The 12,683-nt window shown below is 44.2% G+C and overlaps 1 pseudogene; it reads left to right on the forward strand.

Moving 5' to 3' along the window:
- The first annotated feature begins 6,940 nt into the window (after nucleotides 1-6,940).
- On the forward strand, nucleotides 6,941-8,120 carry LOC121847568 (annotated as a pseudogene).
- The last annotated feature ends 4,563 nt before the right edge of the window (nucleotides 8,121-12,683 follow it).

A 12,683-nucleotide genomic window follows, 5' to 3' on the forward strand; every position in this document is an offset into this window, starting at 1 on the left:
GAGCTTTCATTGTCCGCTTATATGCCTCCTTTATTTATTCTACAGTTCTGACTTGGTGTACAGGGAGAATGCTGTAAGAAAGGCCCATGTCCTGAATTCTGTGGCTGTACATTTCAAAAGTGCTGAACAATCAAAATTCTTAATCAAAATGATAAATTGCATTTTATCTGCTCATCGTCCCCTTATGCCATAGTTTCCGCTGATAGCCAGGTGATAAGGATGAACTCCATGGTGCTGAAAAGAAAGCTCTGCCGTTTGGGCAGCTTTATGTCGTTTGTAGGCACCGTATGTCACCGTTATAGAGCAATTCATGTATTGTTTAGTGTTGTGTTGTGTAGTGGCTTTGCTGGCATTCATCGATTGTTTTGTTGTTGTTGAGTTTGCCCCACCAAGATTTACATGCTATAATCGCCACAGGATTGAAAGACCCGGATTTTCATCAGGATATTTTCTACTGTTTTTATTAGTCAGATTTAGGTCTATGTATTTGACTTAGTTGACTATAGAAGTTAAATACCTACTGCTGAATTGGCCTACAGGCTATCTCTGAGTTCTAGGCTCTCGTTTATTTAACCGCCAATGGATCACAGTATGTTAAAACGTCCATATGGCAGAGGCGGGTGCTCTTGCCGTAGTTGAATTGTAACTTTTAGATTTTCATCATTTTACTTCAGATTTTTTGGAATAACCACGTGACAATGATTTTGAGAAACGAAAGTGTTCATATTGAAATGAAACTGCTCCACAAAAATGCGCATATACAAATAATCATAACTGACACGCAGCTCGGTAGAAATGGTAGGATAAATTGTATGCTTCCTCAAACTTGAAACTCACGAGCTGCCTATTGTCTTTACTATAAACCCAATAAAAAAAGTTAAACGTACAAGCACGTGCACACATAGGAGGTCTCGTCAAAAAGCTTACCTGCCTATGGAAATCAAAGGTCCGTACAACTGATTTGTTCTGGCGCCGGCCTGGGTAGGGGGCCTATGGAAAGCCACTGAGTGGTTCGGTATGATTGTTTTTCAGCACGTTGGATGCTGTAATATGTTCAATGTCAGAACGATTCAGCGAACACAACAGCAAACTGGTTGAGCCCCTGTTTTCCCTTGACCCAGAGAGTCATGACTTTCTAGATAGAACTACTGCTGGATCTAAGCAAAACAGATTTGGTGGAAGCTGAGTTTAGCGTTGCTCGCAAGTTTTTACAGACTAAAATCGCATGCTCTACTCCAAATGGATCCCACTTGATATCCTGCAATGATTCTCTGGGCCTCTGTCCGCTAAGCGGACCGTGCTTACTGCACTGACACATGGGACTGACTTTTGGGGCATCCACAGCTACGTGAGAGAACTAAATTTCCACTTTGACAAACGTGTTCAGGACAGAAGAAGCACGCTACACCCGAGGAAAGCTCAACTAATTAAACCGGCATTTGAGGCGGATGGAATTGTCGATTACTCAGGGAGTTCCACAGAGCATCAAGGAAGCTGCAACTCTTTTGAAAACGTAAACTGGTTGGGTTTTTATCAACATCTTGTCTGTAGTGTGTAAATTGCTGTCCATGGTGCTGAGAGAGCTCAGAGAGATTTCGTGCCATTAAAACCTGATACTTCTGCGTCAAAGGCGTTTGTAACCTAAATGTTTATGTGTATTGTGGTATAACGTGATATAAGCAGAATTCAATATAATTCCAATGAAATACCCAAATGACGTCCTTGGGTATAGCTACATATCAGTTTCATCATAGAAATATATTACATTATGGTTTTCTTGGTAGCCTAATGGTTTTCGTTGCCGTAAGTTGAACCGTATACGTATTGGAGACGTGTTTATGGTAGAGCTGGCATTGCTTAAATGATTACGTGGTCGAATTTGATACACAGAAGTGCATTGTGGCACATCGCAAACATGTTGCTGAACTCGAGCGGCATGGTTTTTTATGTTTGAAGCGGGCCTGTATAGATAGGTCTGTTTATTTGGCAAGGCAGCTGTGCGTGTCTGCATCTCACTGTAGTAGGTTGTGTTTTGGTTATTTGGATCAATAGCCTTTTCTGCATTCACATAGGCCGTTTGTAATAGGGTTAATTGCCTATTCATTACCAAAACTGCCCTGCTGTAGGCCGCTGTCCGTTGTGCTGATACAGCGCAGCAGAGATCGGCTTCAGATTTTAAAACTCAATGATCTCGGAGTCTCGGCATTTGAACTTTATGTTGATTCTGCTATGGCGTGATTAGAATTCAATATAATTCCCGCTGCAAAGAACCCGCCAACATGTACTCCCCTTTCCGATTTCAACTGCCCCCTTATTCACGTTATCTTTGGGCGGGGTCTGCTTGTGACAGCCTTTCATGTAACTCCTTTGCTGAGAAGTCCTCCCATCCCAGAAACCGCTCCACCACATCCGTAATTACGTCTTTCTTTTTAGACTTTCTCTCCTGTCTGGCCGTGCCGTTGACTACAATAGCCGTAAAGAGTACAACGTCCACTTTTTAACCAGTATATCGGCGTCCTGCTAATGAGAACCAACCCCTGCCGCCTGCAGTGAATGCCTATCCACCACCATGGGCCTTTCATTAAGAACTGTGGTATTAGTCATGAACACCTTTCATTAAGAGGTGTGCTATTATTCGTGAACACCCATCCTTGTGTACATCCACACAATTGTATTGTAAATCATACTATTGAATGCACAATTACTCATTCATGTGCGTTCATGCATGTGTGTGTGTGTGTCCTCGTGCGTTCATGCATGTGTGTGTGTGTGTCCTCGTGCGTTCATGCATGTGTGTGTGTCCTCGTGCGTTCATGCATGTGTGTGTGTGTGTGTCCTCGTGCGTTCATGCATGTGTGTGTGTCCTCGTGCGTTCATGCATGTGTGTGTGTCCTCGTGCGTTCATGCATGTGTGTGTGCTGTAGAATCATTGGAACAATGTCCTTCTATAATTATATCAGTGGAATCGTGGTTATTTTCCCTCCTCTAAAGCTGTGAGGGTGTAGACTATGGGAGAGAGGGGGGAGGGCGGGTGAGAGAAAGGTAGTTAGAGGTCAGAGAGAGACTCTGGGTTCGAGCCCAGGCTCTGTCGCAGCCGGCCGCGACCGGGAGGTCCATGGGGCGACGTACAACTGGCCTAGCGTCGTCCAGGTTAGGGAGGGTTTGGCCGGTAGGGATATCCTTGTCTCATCGCGCACCAGCGACTCCTGTGGCGGGCTGGGCGCAGTGCACACTGACACGGTCGCCAGGTGTACGGTGTTTCCTCCGACACATTGGTGCTACTAACAATTGGATACCATGAATTTGGGGAGAAAAAGGGGGTAAAAAAGAGGATAGAAAGGAAGAGAAAGTAGGGAGAGCAGAGAGAGAGAGAGGGGAGAGCAGCGAGAGAGATAGGGGGAGAGCAGAGAGAGATAGGGGGAGAGCAGAGAGAGATAGGAGGAGAGCAGAGAGAGAGTGGGAGAGCAGAGAGAGATAGAGGGGAGAGCAGAGAGAGATAGAGGGGAGAGCAGAGAGAGATAGAGGGGAGAGCAGAGAGAGATAGAGGGGAGAGCAGAGAGAGAGAGAGAGAGAGAGAGATAGGGAGAGCAGAGAGATAGAGCAGAGGGAGAGAGCAGAGCAGAGGGGGAGAGCAGAGAGAGAGAGAGGGGGAGAGCAGAGAGAGATAGAGAGCAGGGAGAGCAGAGAGAGGGGAGAGGGGAGAGCAGAGAGAGAGGGAAGAGCAGAGAGAGAGGGGAAGAGCAGAGAGAGAGGGGAAGAGCAGAGAGAGAGAGGGGGAGAGCAGAGAGAGAGGGGAGAGCAGAGAGAGATAGAGGGGAGAGCAGAAAGAGCAGAGAGAGATAGGGGGAGCAGAGAGAGAGGGGGAGAGCAGAGAGAGAGGGGGAGAGCAGAGAGAGAGGGGGAGAGCAGAGAGAGAGGGGGAGAGCAAAGAGAGAGGGTGAGAGCAAAAGAGAGAGGGGGAGAGCAGGAGAGAGAGGGAGAGCAGAGAGAGATAGGGGGAGAGCAGAGAGAGCAGAGAGAGATAGGGGAGAGCAGAGAGAGCAGAGAGAGAGAGAGGGGAGAGCAGAGAGAGAGGGGGAGAGCAGAGAGAGATAGAGGGGAGAGCAGAGAGAGATAGAGGGGAGAGCAGAGAGAGATAGAGGGGAGAGCAGAGATAGAGGGGAGAGCAGAGAGAGAGGGGGAGAGCAGAGAGAGAGGGGGAGAGCAGAGAGAGCAGAGAGAGAGAGAGGGGGAGAGCAGAGAGAGATGGAGAGCAGAGAGAGAGGGTGGAGAGCAGAGAGAGAGGGGAGAGAGAGAGAGATGGAGAGCAGAGAGAGATAGAGGGGAGAGCAGAGAGAGATAGAGGGAGAGCAGAGAGAGATAGAGGGGAGAGCAGAGAGAGAGGGGGAGAGCAGAGAGAGATAGAGGGAGAGCAGAGAGAGATAGAGGGGAGAGCAGAGAGAGAGGGGGGAGAGCAGAGAGAGCAGAGAGAGGGGGAGAGCAGAGAGAGCAGAGAGAGCAGAGAGAGAGGCAGAAAGATAGAATGAGAAAAAGACAGAGGAAGAGAAAGGAGAGACGAGGCGTTGGGGACAACACAAGCCAGAACAGCTCCGGTGCACCTTGGCATAGATTCTACAAGTGTCTGGAACTCTATTGGAGGGATGCAAACACTGTTCTTCCACGAGAAATTCCATCATTTGGTGTTTAGTTGATGGTGGTGGAAAACGCTGTCTCAGACGCCTCTCCTGAATCTCCCATAAATGTTCAATTGGGTTGAGATCTGATGACTGAGACGCACACAGACACATACACACAAACCTCTGTAGCATTGCTATAAAAATGCTATAAAATGCTGTACAAACCTCTGTAGCATTGATATAAAAATGCTATTTGCAAAGGAAGTTAATTATCTATACAGCATTTAGTTACTCGGGAAGTCCTGTTTAACTATACAACAGTTGGAGACAGACACAGAGAAAGACAGACACACAGGCAATACAGAGAACACAGAGACAGGACAGAGCAACACAGAGACAGAGCAGAGGCAACACAGAGACAGAGACAGGGCAGAGGCAACACAGAGACAGGGCAGAGGCAACACAGAGACAGGGCAGCAGGCAGAGACAGAGACATGACAGAGCAACACAGAGACAGAGACAGGGCAGAGGCAACACAGAGACAGAGACATGACAGAGCAACACAGAGACAGAGACAGGGCAGAGGCAACACAGAGACAGGGCAGAGACAGAGACAGGACAGAGCAACACAGAGACAGAGACAGGACAGAGGCAACACAGAGACAGGGCAGAGGCAACACAGAGACAGAGGACAGAGGCAACACAGAGACAGAGACAGGGCAGAGGCAACACAGAGACAGAGACAGGGCAGAGGCAACACAGAGACAGAGACAGGGCAGAGGCAACACAGAGACAGAGACAGGACAGAGGCAACACAGAGACAGAGACAGGACAGAGCAACACAGAGACAGAGACAGGACAGAGCAACACAGAGACAGAGACAGGACAGAGCAACACAGAGACAGAGACAGGACAGAGCAACACAGAGACAGAGACAGGGCAGAGGCAACACAGAGACAGAGACAGGACAGAGCAACACAGAGACAGAGACAGGGCAGAGGCAACACAGAGACAGAGACAGGACAGAGCAACACAGAGACAGAGACAGGACAGAGCAACACAGAGACAGAGACAGGACAGAGGCAACATAGAGACAGAGGGGGTCATATGTACCACAGAGGGGTGCGGTAGGGGGGCATGTGTACCACAGAGGGGTGCGGTAGGGGGCATAAGAACCACAGAGGGGTGCGGTAGGGGGCATGTGTACCACAGAGGGGTGCGGTAGGGGGCATGTGTACCACAGAGGGGTGCGGTAGGGGGGCATATGAACCACAGAGGGGTGCGGGTGCATGTGTGACCAGTTGGTTACGGTGTTGTTCTTTCAGCACCATGATTTGAACAGTCATCAAGACCTGTTACCTACACCTCAGAGTCTTACTCATCACTTACTATTGGTTAATCAATGTCTCCCGATATCACATAACGATTTATTAGTATTTTACAGGACCAAATGTAATAGTATATAGGTCTACTGTAGCATAGTATGACTTTTATTTATTTATTTTTCCGTTATTTTACCAGGTAAGTTGACTGAGAACACATTCTCATTTGCAGCAACGACCTGGGGAACAGTTACAGTTGAACACTGTAATATGTTACACCAAAAACACCTCAGTCATTTCTTATACGAAGCTGAATAGTACATTTTTCCCCTCATGCCGCACAAACTCAACAGCGCGATCTACTAGGCAGGAGATACGCTTGGCCTACAAGAAAGGCTAATATTTATCACCATCTGCTTTAATTGGCTCCCGAGTGGCGCAGCGGTCTAAGGCACTGCATCTCAGTGCTTGAGGAGTCACTACAGATTCAACTCCCTTTCAATAAACTTAGTTTACACGTTGTTAGCAATCTAAGCCAACCCCGTCTGTTTTGCCCCATAGTTGTGCATGTCTCGCTTTTGTTGCTAAACAACCAAGCCTTTTATATGTATCAATCTTTTCCAGATAACAGAAGCATCGAAGACTGAAGTGTTTTTCTCTTTATAAAACCAATATGACTGAAGTGAGACCAGCTACAGACCAGCTACAGACCAGCTACAGACCAGCTACAGACCAGCTACAGACCAGCTACAACACCCTGACTAAAGAGAAAGACCAGCTACAGACCAGCTACAACACCCTGACTAAAGAGAAAGACCAGCTACAGACCAGCTACAACACCCTGACTAAAGAGAAAGACCAGCTACAGACCAGCTACAACACCCTGACTAAAGAGAAAGACCAGCTACAACACCCTGACTAAAGAGAAAGACCAGCTACAGACCAGCTACAACACCCTGACTAAAGAGAAAGACCAGCTACAGACCAGCTACAACAACCTGAATAAAGAGAAAGACCAGCTACAGACCAGCTACAACACCCTGACTAAAGAGAAAGACCAGCTACAGACCAGCTACAACACCCTGACTAAAGAGAAAGACCAGCTACAGACCAGCTACAACACCCTGAATAAAGAGAAAGACCAGCTACAGACCAGCTACAACACCCTGAATAAAGAGAAAGACCAGCTACAACACCCTGAATAAAGAGAAAGACCAGCTACAGACCAGCTACAACAACCTGAATAAAGAGAAAGACCAGCTACAGTCCAGCTACAACACCCTGACTAAAGAGAAAGACCAGCTACAGACCAGCTACAACACCCTGACTAAAGAGAAAGACCAGCTACAGACCAGCTACAACACCCTGACTAAAGAGAAAGACCAGCTACAGACCAGCTACAACACCCTGACTAAAGAGAAAGACCAGCTACAGACCAGCTACAACACCCTGACTAAAGAGAAAGACCAGCTACAGACCAGCTACAACACCCTGACTAAAGAGAAAGACCAGCTACAGTCCAGCTACAACACCCTGACTAAAGAGAAAGACCAGCTACAGTCCAGCTACAACACCCTGACTAAAGAGAAAGACCAGCTACAGACCAGCTACAACAACCTGAATAAAGAGAAAGACCAGCTACAGACCAGCTACAACAACCTGACTAAAGAGAAAGACCAGCTACAGTCCAGCTACAACACCCTGAATAAAGAGAAAGACCAGCTACAGTCCAGCTACAACACCCTGACTAAAGAGAAAGACCAGCTACAGACCAGCTACAACACCCTGACTAAAGAGAAAGACCAGCTACAGACCAGCTACAACACCCTGACTAAAGAGAAAGACCAGCTGTCTGGACCTTTCTCTGAGGGCAGAGTGAGCACCGCTTGGTGTTAGAGGGATTTAGCTTTTCTTTTCCTGGGTTCACATTCCTGGGATCACATTCCTGGGTCCTTTTTCCTGGGTTCACATTCCTGGGTCCTTTTTCCTGGGTTCACATTCCTGGGTCCTTTTTCCTGGGTTCACATTCTTGGGGCCTTTTTCCTGGGTTCACATTCCTGTGTCCTTTTTCCTGGGTTCACATTCCTGTGTCCTTTTTCCTGGGTTCACATTCCTGTGTCCTTTTTCCTGGGTTCACATTCCTGTGTCCTTTTTCCTGGGTTCATATTCCTGTGTCCTTTTTCCTGGGTTCCTTTTGGGGCCTTTTCCTGGGTTCACATTCCTGTGTCCTTTTTCCTGGGTTCACATTCCTGTGTCCTTTTTCCTGGGTTCATATTCCTGTGTCCTTTTTCCTGGGTCCTTTATCCTGGGTTCAGATTCCTGTGTCCTTTTTCCTGGGTTCAGATTCCTGGGTCCTTTTTCCTGGGTTCACATTCCTGGGTCCTTTTTCCTGGGTTCACATTCCTGGGTTCTTTTTCCTGGGTTCTTTTTCCTGGGTTCACATTCCTGGGTTCTTTTTCTTTTATTGAATGGGTTTAATAATTGGAATTCTAGGGATTTAGTTGTTAGTTTTGGTCAGTTTGCTGGGAGTTTGGTGGGGATGCTGCGGCATGGTTTCAGGTATGCTACTGAAGATGCCGTCACTGTGGAGGAGGCTATGAGAATGTTGCATATGCATTGAGAATGAACAAAAGTGGTTTGTGATTTTTCCGAAAAGAGAAGCGTCATTTAGATTGTTGAGAACGACGTCATCCTTAATGATGTGTTCATTCAGGTCACGCCGCTCTCCTCCCCGTCTACTCGGGTTACGGATTTGAATGTGTCACCTTTCATTCCTCATGAGCTACTGAAGTTTGATTTGTTTTGAGGTTTGTAAGTGGGATTCAAATGATTTTGCATGGTTGCAAGCACCAGTCACTGATACAGGTCATGACCTTTAGGGGACAAGTGTTTATGTTTCTGGACTCAACAGAGCAGACTTTAGAGCTGTCATTTAAAGTCAGGTATGACAATAGGCTATATATGGTGTTTAATGTTTAATTGTTACACGATTAAATAAAAAATGTAACTAACTCATTAAGATTTGGGGCACAACGGAAGAGGTTGTTTAAAGCGTTACCATCCCCTGAATTAAACTCTATAAAAGGTCTATATCTATTACATCGATAAACAGTCATCCGATTAATCATTACCTCTCATCAAATTATCATTCTGAACAGTCGTAACCTCCTTGCATCTGAAAAAAAACAGCCTTGCTCATTATTCAGTACTACACAAATTGGTTTAAATATTTATTTACTAAGCAAACTAAATAATAGCACAGAATAAACATACACCCTTTACATGAGACAAAGGTCTCTAGTGGACTGACAAAATATTACTGCTTATTACAGAGATGGAGAAAAAGGGATGCCTATCGTCCATAATGTTCAGTGGTGGAAAAAGTACCTAATTGTCATACTTTAAAAAAGTACCTAATTGTCATACTTAAAAAAGTGCCTAATTGTCATACTTGAGGAAAAGTGCCTAATTGTCATACTTGAGGAAAAGTGCCTAATTGTCATACTTGAGGAAAAGTGCATAATTGTCATACTTGAGGAAAAGCGCCTAATTGTCATACTTGAGGAAAAGTGCCTAATTGTCATACTTGAGGAAAAGTACCTAATTGTCATACTTGAGGAAAAGTGCCTAATTGTCATACTTGAGGAAAAGTACCTAATTGTCATACTTGAGGGAAAGTACCTAATTGTCATACTTGAGGAAAAGTACCTGATTGTCATACTTGAGGAAAAGTACCTAATTGTCATACTTGAGGAAAAGTACCTAATTGTCATACTTGAGGAAAAGTACCTAATTGTCATACTTGAGGAAAAGTACCTAATTGTCATACTTGAGGAAAAGTACCTAATTGTCATACTTGAGAAAAAGTACCTAAATGTCATACTTGAGAAAAAGTACCTAATTGTCATACTTGAGGGAAAGTACCTAATTGTCATACTTGAGGAAAAGTACCTAATTGTCATACTTGAGGAAAAGTACCTAATTGTCATATTCGAGAAAAAGTACCTCATTGTCATACTTGAGAAAAAGTACCTAATTGTCATACTTGAGAAAAAGTACCTCATTGTCATACTTGAGAAAAAGTACCTAATTGTCATACTTGAGAAAAAATACCTAATTGTCATACTTGAGAAAAAATACCTAATTGTCGTACCTGAGGAAAAGTGCCTAATTGTCATACTTGAGGAAAGGTACCTAATTGTCATACTTGAGTAAAAGTAAAAGATACCTAAATAGAAAATTACTCAAGTAAAAGTTAGTCACCCAGTAAAATACTACTTGAGCAAAAGTCTTAAGTATATTTAAAACCAAATTCCTTAAGTATTAAAAGTAAATGGAATTGCTAAAGATGTACTTTAGTATCAAAAGTAAAAGTATAAACCATTTAAAATTCCTTATTTTAAGCAAACGGCACCATTTTCTTGTTTTATTTTTATTGATGGATAGTCAGGAGCACACTCCCACACTAAGATATAATTTAAAAACGAAGCATTTGTGTTTAGTGAGTCCTCCAGATCAGAAGCAGTAAGGATGACCAGGGATGTTCTCTATTTAGTGAGTCCTCCAGATCAGAGACAGTAGGGATGACCAGGGATGTTCTCTGTTTAGTGAGTCCTCCAGATCAGAGACAGTAGGGATGACCAGGGATGTTCTCTGTTTAGTGAGTCCTCCAGATCAGAGGCAGTAGTGATGACCAGGGATGTTCTCTATTTAGTGAGTCCTCCAGATCAGAGACAGTAGGGATGACCAGGGATGTTCTCTGTTTAGTGAGTCCTCCAGATCAGAGACAGTAGGGATGACCAGGGATGTTCTCTGTTTAGTGAGTCCTCCAGATCAGAAGCAGTAAGGATGACCAGGGATGTTCTCTATTTAGTGAGTCCTCCAGATCAGAGACAGTAGGGATGACCAGGGATGTTCTCTGTTTAGTGAGTCCTCCAGATCAGAGACAGTAGGGATGACCAGGGATGTTCTCTTGATAAGTGTGTGAATTGGACCATTGTCCTGTCAAAATGTAACGAGTACTTTTGAGTGTCAGGGAAAATGCATGGAGTAAAAAGTACATTATTTTCCTTAGGAATTTAGTGAAGTAAAAGTTGGCAAAAGTATAAATAGTAAAGTACAGATACCCCGAAAAACAACTAAAGTAAAAGTACTTTAAAGTACTACTTAAGTACTTTACACCACTGATAATTTACACCATTGCAGAATTATTCCCACATTAATCATATAGTTTGCACACAAACCGCCGCCCGTTTGGAGTAAATAATCATTAACGTATTTACGTGTGAAATGCCTTCAATCGCCGTTTATCTCAGTCGGATCCAAGCCTTCTTGTTAAGGGTTTTGGTGGGGTCTCCTGTGGGTGTAATGTTCTGATTATCCACAAGAGGGCACAATGTCCTTCTTAGTTGTCTGGTCTCCAAGGGTGTTCATTCATTGGAACAGCTACTTAGCTGTACCAGTGACTGTCTGAGAGGGGAGTGTTCTCCTTTCTCCACACACCAGTCAGAGTTCTACTTCAACTACATATTTTTTAATAAGAGCGTTGCAAGAGCCTTTTTGACTTTCAATGATGCAGCTCTCTCTAATGAACCATTGAAAAGTACCAACAGAAAAATACAAAGATCTTTTATAGCCAAGATACACCCCTCTCAACTTACATGATGAAACACAGATCTTAGGAACAGTTCAAAGGTTAAGATTTGTATGAAAGGTATCTATAAAACATAGACAGTTACTTCTGTGTCAACAGATCTCATTGTAAAGACCAGTGTCTGGCCCCCTCACTTGAAAACTGGAACCCATCTCACCCTGGTACGCTATAGAACAATAACATTACCTCATGTTATCTGGAATGCTCTTTAGGCTTTATTACCCAAAGACATCGTAAATCTCCTCTGTCAGTGTTATCTCATAGAGGCCCGTCCTCAGTGGAACACACACACATAATACTCTATTCTGTTGAATGTAACAACTAGTATAATGTAATACAAGCATTATAACATTATCTTGCAATTTTCCACGACACACAATATCGTCCTGTTTGTCAAAAAGTGTTTATTAATACAAAGTCATCAGAGAGACAGAGGTCGGAAGTTTACACACACTTAGGTTGGAGTCATTAAAACACGTTTTTCAACCACTCCACACATTTCTTGTAACAAACTATAGTTTTGGCAATTCGTTTAGGACATCTACGTTGTGCATAACACAAGTCATTTTTTTCAACAATTATTAACAGACAGATTATTTCACTTGTAATTCACTGTATCACATTTCCAGTGGGTCAGAAGTTTACATACACTAAGTTGACTGTGCCTTTAAACAGCTTGGAAAATTCCAGAAAATTATGTCATGGCTTTAGAAGCTTCTTGATAGGCTAATTGACATAATTTGAGTCAATTGGAGGTGAACCTGTGGATGTATTTCAAGGCCTACCTTGAACTCAGTGACTCTTTGCTTGGCATCATGGGAAAATCAAAAGAAATCAGCCAAGACCTCAGAAAATAAATTGTGGACCTCCACAAGTCTGGTTCATCCTTGGGAGAAATATCCAAACGCCAGAAGGTACCACGTTCAGCTGTACAAATAATCTCCTAGCGATGAACTTACTTTGGTGCGAAAAGTGCAAATCAATCCCAGAACAACAGCAAAGGACCTTGTAAAGATGGAGGAAACAGGTACAAAAGCATCTATATCCACATAACCTGAAAGGCCGCTCAGCAAGAAAGATGACACTGCTCCA

Source organism: Oncorhynchus tshawytscha, linkage group LG10, assembly GCF_018296145.1.
Source record: "Oncorhynchus tshawytscha isolate Ot180627B linkage group LG10, Otsh_v2.0, whole genome shotgun sequence".
Taxonomy (NCBI): domain Eukaryota; kingdom Metazoa; phylum Chordata; class Actinopteri; order Salmoniformes; family Salmonidae; genus Oncorhynchus; species Oncorhynchus tshawytscha.